Source organism: Podarcis pityusensis (genome assembly GCF_964106645.2).
Source record: "Podarcis pityusensis genome assembly, chromosome: 9".
In the NCBI taxonomy this organism is placed as follows: domain Eukaryota; kingdom Metazoa; phylum Chordata; class Lepidosauria; order Squamata; family Lacertidae; genus Podarcis; species Podarcis pityusensis.
Genome location: NC_138034.1, coordinates 9,688,374 through 9,697,620, shown reverse-complemented (window position 1 = coordinate 9,697,620; position 9,247 = coordinate 9,688,374). Strand labels below are relative to the sequence as shown.

Below are 9,247 nucleotides of genomic sequence, written 5' to 3'. Positions count from 1 at the left end.
GGAAGGGGGAATGTGGTGGTTGAGGTCAAGGCAGCAGCGGCCCTCTGCCACCACCATCGCTGCAGCATCAATGTCCTGAACGTGTAGTATGTATGTATGTATGTATGGTGTCCCCAGATTCATTGAAAAAAATCTGGTAACCTTATTTCAAAAGGCAGGCACCAGACGTTGCTGGCGCTGCCTTCTTCACAAGGAAACTGACCTTGTAGCATGGTCCTTGGAACCTCTTACCACTTCAGGAAGTATGGTGGCCCAATGGCCCGAACCTTGTATTGCAGATAGGCTTTTCCCAGATAATGGAATGACGGTGGCCGCTGCTTGGCTTACGTACGTTGCCCAAACCACATGACCGTGACAGGACCAGGTATATCAGTTCAACCCACTGAACTGGAGACTGAACTATCAAGGGCGGTAATTAGTCCGGGCCTGTTGGAATCATGCATTGCTAACTGCTGATAAATGTTCCTGTGTTAACAAGATTTCAAGAAAAGTCAGATATTCTGCGTGGCTGCTCAGGAAGTTTGTTATTTACTCTGGTAATTTAAAATCTAATCACTCTCATGGGTAATCCTGTTTCCTTTGGAGCCGCTTTATCTCTTTTGATAATAATGTAAGCTGCACATGTGATAAGTAAACTTGGATCTAAGTGTGAAGGGCATATGGGTATATCTAGAAAATTGCTAGTAGGATCCTCTGTGGCTGAGCCGAAGCCCGCATGATCAAAAAGACCTAAATCTGAGAGCATTTGCGTCTCCTATTTCAAAACCGCAAGATTACCGTTTCCAGAAATAAACAGGGTTTCTTTCCAGTCACCTCTAGCACTTCAGGACAGCAATTTCATGGGGGCAGAGGTGCTCCATTGCACACGCCCAGTTCCCTCATCCTTAAAGGCTTCTGCCTTTACTTTAATGGAGGGATCACCTCAGATGTGGGCCTGGGAAACTGGTTCCTCCGCTGAACTGACTGGAGAGTCTTCCTGACATATTATCTTCCAGATTTGTGGGAGGTCTTGAATTACAAGGCTTCCTTTTCTTGAGGCTATAGGTAAGGAGGTGTGAAACACTTCTTAAGGTATTTCATGAATCAGTTCTTTTGCCTTTGCTTGGACTTCCTACAGACGTCTTCTCTTTCTAAATTTGCTTGAAATTTCACTTTTGATGAAATTTGGTGGCGAAAACCAGCTTTCTAAGTAATCTGCCTCCTTGATTCTATGATGTTTTGGGATGGCAACTTCCATGTTCGCTATCTAACAGGACCAGTGGTCAGGGATGATGGGAGTTGTAGTCCCAAAACATCTGGAGGGCCAAGTTTGCCTTTGCCTGTTCTATGATCACAGCTAGAAATCCTTTTTAACCCTCTGACCATCATCTGTTGTGGCAGGGAGAGGGCTCATGGCTGACATCTCATGTGTCTGTTTAGTTTGGCTGAAATGCCTCTCTAGATATTATTTCTCAAGTTCTGATGCTTGATTTATACAAAACCCAAAAGGAATTGCAAGCCCCAGTGTTCTGGAAGGCCCTCTCTATGGAACTACAAGAGGCCTTGTCATTATTAGAACTTCACTACCTGTTTGCTCAGGCAATCCATTGATTTCTCGACCCAAATCTCCTGTCTTTTAATTGCTTTATTTGTTATGTTTACTGGGGTTTTTTTTTTGTCTTTTGTTTGGGTATTTCAGCTATAGATATCTATATTTTAAAAGCTTTGTGTATCTTGATTTCGTTGATCTTCTGTCCCATGAGAAATAGAATTGTAGAGTTGGAAGGAACCCGGAGGGTCATCTAGTCCAACCCCTTGCATTGCCGGAATATGCAAGTTGTCTCATACAAGCACTAAACCTGAAACCTTGGCATTATAAGCACCATGCTCTAACCAACTGGGCTATGCTTAAAACTGCTTAGAACTCAGAACTGCTTAGAAGCAAACTCTGGGATTAAGCAGTATCTATTAATGAAACAGGGATGCGGGTGGCGCTGTGGTTTAAACCACAGAGCCTAGGACTTGCTTATCAGAAGGTCGGCGGTTCGAATCCCTGAGACGGGGTGAGCTCCCATTGTTCGGTCCTTGCTCCTGCCAACCTAGCAGTTGGAAAGCACGTCAAAGTGCAAGTAGATAAATAGGTACTGCTCCTGCGGGAAGGTAAATGGCATTTCCGTGCGCTGCTCTGGTTCGCCAGAAGCGGCTTAGTCATGCTGGCCACATGACCCGGAAGCTGTACGCTGGCTCCCTCGGCCAATAAAGCGAGATGAGCGCCGCAACCCCAGAGTCGGTCACGACTGGACCTAATGGTTAGGGGTCCTTTACCTTATATTAATGAAACAAAATTTAGATACTCCTTGATGATGATGATGATGATGATGATGATGATTATTTAAAAAAACAAGCCTCTCTAATAATCGCGTGTCACCACTCTGGGACAACTCAGCCACCTGTGGCAGAGGCTGCTGTAATAGTAAGGCAGGCTATGGATCACATCCCAGCTGCATGTAGTCAGTCAGCAATCAAACAGTTCACTCACTGCAATCAGCATAAACATGCTCTTACCTGCAGGCCGATATCTCACAGGAGACACAAACCAATGCAGACAAAAAAGCATGCATGCACTCTTGCTGCCTGGGGGAGCCAACCAGGCAGAGGCCAGGGTGCTGCCAATCAGCCCTTCCCTTCTTAGTCCTCTCTCACTAGCAATAGAAAGGAATTTCTAGTTATTTTGGACACTCAGGTGCCCTCAAATGTAACTGAGAACCATTCGCTGTCTTCTTGTGACCCAAATGTATGATGGTTCTTGACTGATTGTGAACGAACAATGGAGCAGAACCAACAAAACCAGAACACAATACATCACTATTTCACATCAAGTTAATATTCTCTCTCTCTCTCTCTCTCTCTCTCTCTCTTTCCGAAGTATGTATCACATGAGTGGAATTACAAACAGAGAAAGACAAATCGCAGCTGCAGTAAATACTGAAACTTCCAAATTTCTGTAGAAAGCTAAAGGGAGAGAAGTCTCATTTCCCCATCTGCTTAATAACTAACATGCAAATGAATAGAGTGCCATTTTTTCCCTTTGCATTCTCTATTGAATTAAATCTTCCTTCGTTCTAAAAGACTCATCTTATTCTGTCAGCCTTTTGAGTAGGCTATTCAGCAGCCGATCAACACAACTGTTTGCCTAGATGCTGCTTGTTCTTTCTTCATCTCGCTTCTCCCTCACCCTTTCCAATGCATCCCCTTATCTTTTTATAGTGTTTCTGCCAGCATAGCTTTAGGCAGGTGCATGCTCTAAAACCTGTTTTATTGTTAACATATTTATAACCAGGCTTTTCTAATAGAGACAATTAGAAAGGAGCTAGAAATAATCTCTAAACTGATCCCTCCCTGCAACTATTTCCTAAAAACGTATCTCAGTTCAGTAAGGGTCATGCAAACGCATTGCAGTCCCACTCATAGCATCCCTCATCACCGTGCAGTGACTCTAGCTAAGGTGTAGTGAACAAACTCAGACAGACAACGATCTGGGATAAAAAGGGCCACAACTTTATTGATTCCAGATCAGGGGTGCTGACTTTGCACAGTCCTGGGTGCCCCAGCACCTACCATTTTTAAATGAAACCCCCCGCACCCGATTCTACTTGCACACACAGGCATCTGTAAGTGACATCAGCACCCCCCCCCATTGATGTGCAAGAATGATGTCAGCAGGCTGCTGGCACCCAATGGCTGATCAATATATGGGCACAATCCATCCCAAATGAAGTAAAACATACTCAACACATTTGCTTGGGGCAAAGCACCATTTTGTCGTAGAAAAGGTTAATAATTCTTTTAAGTAACAAGGACCAAATGAGCTGGCTGGCTGCCCTCCTTTAAAGCGTAAAATAATAATATGATGATCGGAGGAAGAGAAGAAGAAGAAGAAGAAGAAGAAGAAGAAGAAGAAGAAGAAGAAGAAGAAGTTTGGACTTGATAACCCGCCTTTCACTCCCCTAAAGAATTCTCAAAACAGCTAACAATCTCCTTTCCCTTCCTCCCCCACAACTAACACTCTGTGAGGTGAGTGGGGCTGAGAGACTTCAGAGAAGTGCGACTAGCCCAAGGTCACCCAGCAGCTGCATGTGGAGGAGCGGGGAAGCAAACCCAGCTCACCAGATTACGAGTCTACTGCTCTTAACCACTACACCACGCTGGCTGGAGGAGGAGGAGGAGGAGGAGGAAGAAGAATAGATGCTGTGGTGGCCAGCATTAGCCTTCACTGACCTAAGTGGTGATGTAGACCCTGTTTGCCACTGGCTATCATCTGTCACTTTCCAGGTGGTCATTTGGATGGGGGGCTGGGCTGTGGGGTCCAGGACTTGGCCCAGAAGTCCAGGCTTAGCTGTACCACTTCTTTGATCAACACTGGTGTTTGTGTCTTCATCCTCTACACAGCAGCAGGTTAGCTGCCACACCTCATAATTTCATCAATAGGTGGCAGTTCAGGACCCAGTTCAACCAGGGTCTGGTATAGTTATTCCCATTAGAATGATCTCCGTTGTAAGGATATATGAGCAGATTTGAAGCTGATCAATCAAATTGGATCACTTGGACTATTAGTCTCTTTTTCTTCAGTTGGACTAATTGACTTAAACCTAAATACAGTGGCTTAATTGATTCATGGAGTGCAGCCTTTGATACTCAAGAATCCAATGCAGTGATTAAGTATCATCTCGGCAAGATTGCAGTTCTTATTTATTTTTACATATATCACTATTTCCATTTATGTCCCATACATCATTTTTAATATTCAGTGTATGGATAAATTCTGTATTTCAATGAGCTACATTTTCTGCTCCATGTTAATAGCCAACACTGTTTTACATTAGCTGTTCTTGTTTCATACCACTTGGTAATGTTCATCAATCAAGATCTTTCTCCATTGTCTACCTTTTTTAGTTGGCACCAGTGAAAAATGGTATGAGGCTGGAGCTCACAATGTACTTTTATTTATTTATTTTCAACATCTTGAAATTTAACTCTGTGATAGAATACATCTGATTTTACATGGCAGATTGCGCAGCCAAATGGCGTGAGCCAGCCAATATTAGTAATTTCTAATTCTTGTTGAAAGCAGTGGGGTGAAATTTACAATCTCACAGAGTAAACCAGTTTCTGGGCTTTACCACTTCAGACATAGGGATAGAGCCCTTTTTAAAATCTGAGAGGCTCAGGGGAAGAACGTTCAATTCAGTCACCTTATCACCTTCAGTATAGCATTATTTATCCCCCGCCCAAACAAACTAATTATGAATATAATCATTTCAAAAAGCATCTATATCAGAAACAGAATCTTAAGGTTTTATGTCTCTAAAACTCAAAGATAAAAAAATAAAGATTTCATTTGCAATATTTCTCCTTCAGTCCTTCTGCATATGGATTTCATGTTTCATCAATTAATATAGAAAATAAACAAAGAAAATATTTACACCTAACACCGAGATACTTTCATATTAATGTAAAAGTTATGCAGTTATATAAGTTATATCTCATATTTACATTTCTTGGCAGCAAATTCAAAAATGAGATTATCAAAGACATTTCCCTCATTAGATCGTATTCTATAGAGAGAACAGATAATGATGATAGTCTTGACTGCCGCATTGTTGACCATAATTTATTTTTAATAAAAGATAATTTGGAGAATCCTCTTTCTCCTTCACAATTTGAAATGGGCAGAGTGAGATAAAGAAGGGAAGCTATGGTAACATTTGGAAAAAGCTTCTGCTGGGTCTTTACTGTAAATTATCTTCAAACCACGCTGTGCTGTAGTCTCAGATCCATCACATTCTTCTTCAGCATCTAGGAAATGAGTGAAATGTTTTAGCTCAGAGAGCAGAGAGATTAGAAGCCATTCCCAAAGCTTCTGCATCCCTTTCTGTCGGAAAGTTCAGGGTGGCAGGAGAGGGTATATTGTTTATTAATATCCTTCCTAACTTGCACTAGCAAGTTCCTTTACATAGCAGAGTGCATTCCCCTTTACACAGCAGAAAACTAGTTGCAAACTCGTGTGAGTTTCTTAAGACAATACACAATCTGGCTTGTCCAGATTGAAATGTGTTCTAATATTTCTCTGGTCAGACCCCTTGAATCCCTCCTAAAAGAATAAAGACACCACAGTCTTGTTCATAAGCAGTAAAAAGAAAGTTTACTCACGATCAGGCAGAGCACAGTGTGATCCCTGAAGGCAGGCTTTAGGCTTAAAGTTTCTTTCTTTTTTTGAATATATTTTTATTGAACAATTTTAGCAAACAAATTATCAATCAACATAACCATTTACCCCCCTTTTTTTCCTCCCCCCCCCCGGACTTCTCTCAGCTCCCCTCCCTGGCTTCTTTACACATATTATCCTCTGCATATTATAAAATTGTACATATCATTACCTTATCTATCATATATTCAACTAATAACTTTGTGGATGTTTATTCAAAACCTGCCAAGGAGTCCAAGTCGTTTTGTTGTCTTTTTAGATAATTTGTAAAAAGGTCCCATTCTTCCTTGAAGTAGTGGGTAAGAGTGGTGGACTCGTAATCTGGGGAACCGGGTTCGCTTCCCCGCTCCTCCACATGCAGCTAGCTGCTGGGTGACCTTGGGCTAGTCACACTTCTCTGAAGTCTCTCAGCCCCACTCACCCCACAGAGTGTTTGTTGTGGAGGAGGAAGGGAAAGGAGAATGTTAGCTGCTTTGAGACTCCTTCGGGTAGTGATAAAGTGGGATATCAAATCCAAACTCTTCTTCTCTTCTTTGTATGTCAGCTTAGCCAATTCTGCATAGCTCATCAATTTTTCTTGCCACTGTTCTTTTGTTGGGATTTCCTCATTCTTCCATCCTTGTGCTAACAAGACTCTTGCCGCTAGGCTTAAAGTTTCAAGCATATACAAACAGGTTTGCCCCATATGTGGGTTGACCTAATGACTGCAGTTAGCAGTCCGGGAAGTTCGCAGGACAAAAGGAAGATGGAAAAGAGAGAGAGTAGGAGCATGCCTTGGCCTTTTACCAGGTCTGGAAAGGTCACGCCCACCCACCAGTCACATGCAAGGAAGGATGCTCTAGGCCAGGGGGAACAGGAAGCTTCGACTGGCTGGACCAAACATTCCCTTGCATGTCCACTCTAGCAAAACAAGGAATGTTGTATTTGACTGCTCCCGGTGCACCATGATTTGCAGAAGAATGGTCCACACTTACCAGGAATCCAAATAAATCCATGACATCTGGGTAAATGCACGAGTACCTCTCTAGTTCCATATGTAGCTTATCTAAAATACTGTAGTATGTTTCCACCCTGAATTTGTCTCTGCCAGTTAGCTTGCAATAACTTTTTTTTTTCCATTTGGGAAAGCTAATTTGTGTATCCATGATGTTGGTCTTTCATCTGAGTACAGTGGTACCTCGGGTTAAGAACTTAATTCGTTCCGGAGGTCTGTTCTTAACCTGAAACTGTTCTTAACCTGAGATACCACTTTAGCTAATGGGGCCTCCTGCTGCCACTGTGCCGCCACCTCACGATTTCTGTTCTCATCCTGAAGCAACGTTCTTAACCCGGGGTAATATTTCTGGGTCAGGTCTGTAACCTGAAGCGTCTGTAACCTGAAGCGTCTGTAACCCGAGGTACCAGTGTATGTGGCTTCCACTTGTTGCTTCTTTTCTTTGTATCTTCTTCAGTTCTTCAAAGTTGTCCCACACACGATCCGAAGAGAAACCAGAGTTGTCCCACATGTCATTGACAAAGGTGATGAGGGAATAATACAAATTTCCCCTGGACATAGCATTCTTGTTGGAATTTTATTTATGGAGACAAATCTGTGGGGGATCTTATGCCTTAATGCCCTCAAAAATATATATTTCAAATGATTTCAGAATTTTATTTTATTTAACCAAAGAATGTGCTTCTAACTTAACCACCGCTTTCTTTTTGGAATCAATGGCAATCTTTAACAAGGTGTCCAAAATGCTGCAATAATTAAGAACAAGCGTTTGTGTGGCATTGTCTCAAAAGGCCTACCTTGATGGTGACATGTTTTTCAAGGTGTTCTTTGGCGTATTATTTGGGAGGGCCAGTGACCAGTATCAGTTTGAAACAATTTCAATCTGTGGGTAGGTCTGACTGTAGGAAACAGCCTGTAGGTCTGATTATGATTCAGTTTACAACAGGGGTCGCCAAATTTTTTAAGCTGTGGGCCGGTCCACTGTCTCTCAGACCTTGTGGTGGGCCAGAGAAACGGTAATGGGGGGAGGGAGCTGGAAGAAGAGGCAAGGGGGGCAAGTAGCCCCCCCAGCTGCTGCGCTTACCTTCCCAGGGGCTGCTACCAGCACCATCGCCCTCTGGCCCACAGGAGCACCAGGGCAGCAGCGGTGGGAAGATGAGCAGTGGGAAAGGGCTAGCTCCAGAGAGGGGCTACTTAAAATGGTGCTCAGCCAGCTCCCTTCCTCCTCTAGGCAGGGCGGGGAGAAGCCAGGAGGAGGGAGGGAGGAGGCGCCGCCATGGTGTGTGTGAGGGAGGGGGGGAAATGGAATGGTGTGGGGGGGGGGAATGGCGCAGCCTGAACAAACAGAATCCCCACATTGATCCACAGACAGTCCGTGCGCCGGATCCTGAAGGCAATTGGGCCTTATCCGACCCGCAGACCTTAGTTTGCCGACCCCTGATTTACAACCTCATAAAGAACTAGGCCCACGTTGCAACTAACTTTTGTGGATTGTGCCCTTTAAGGAGTTTTCCCTCTCATTTCCTTCACCCCTCTGATTTCATAGAAATAAAAGAAAAGGAGGTGAGTTGATTATCATACAATTATAGAAATGGAAATGAAACACCTAATCAAGGATGAATAGCTTGTGTAACTATTAACCAATGCATGGCAAACCTTTATGTTGCTCTGCATTGAATGATCCATCAGGCGTATCATGGCAGCTTCTGGGCTAATGTTTAAACCGTTCCACAGCAATTTCAACTTGAAGTTAATGGCAATCTTTTAGCTATACATTCACATTCAGGGGCTTTCCCAAATGACAGGGCTATCTGCACAATAAGTACACCACTGTCACTAATTGGTTGTTGGGAATCCGGAGGCCCTCCTTTAATAGCAATAGCCAAAACAACAACCAACCATACGTCTTGGAATGAGGGATTATGCAAAATCTAAAGTGATAAAACTTTGAAGGACTCTGGTAAGTTTTCCCCCACCCCACCCCGAAAAATCACATTCTCCACCTCCAA

General features: G+C 43.3%; 1 long non-coding RNA gene across 1 annotated transcript in view; it reads right to left on the bottom strand.

Moving 5' to 3' along the window:
* Positions 1-5,659: 5,659 nt before the first annotated feature.
* The window catches only part of LOC308484994, a 39,088-nt gene continuing 35,500 nt past the window's right edge, over positions 5,660-9,247 (bottom strand). The window contains exon 3 of the long non-coding RNA XR_013990277.1: positions 5,660-5,835. This is a non-coding gene — a long non-coding RNA (uncharacterized lncRNA). The remainder of the gene's footprint in view (positions 5,836-9,247) is intronic.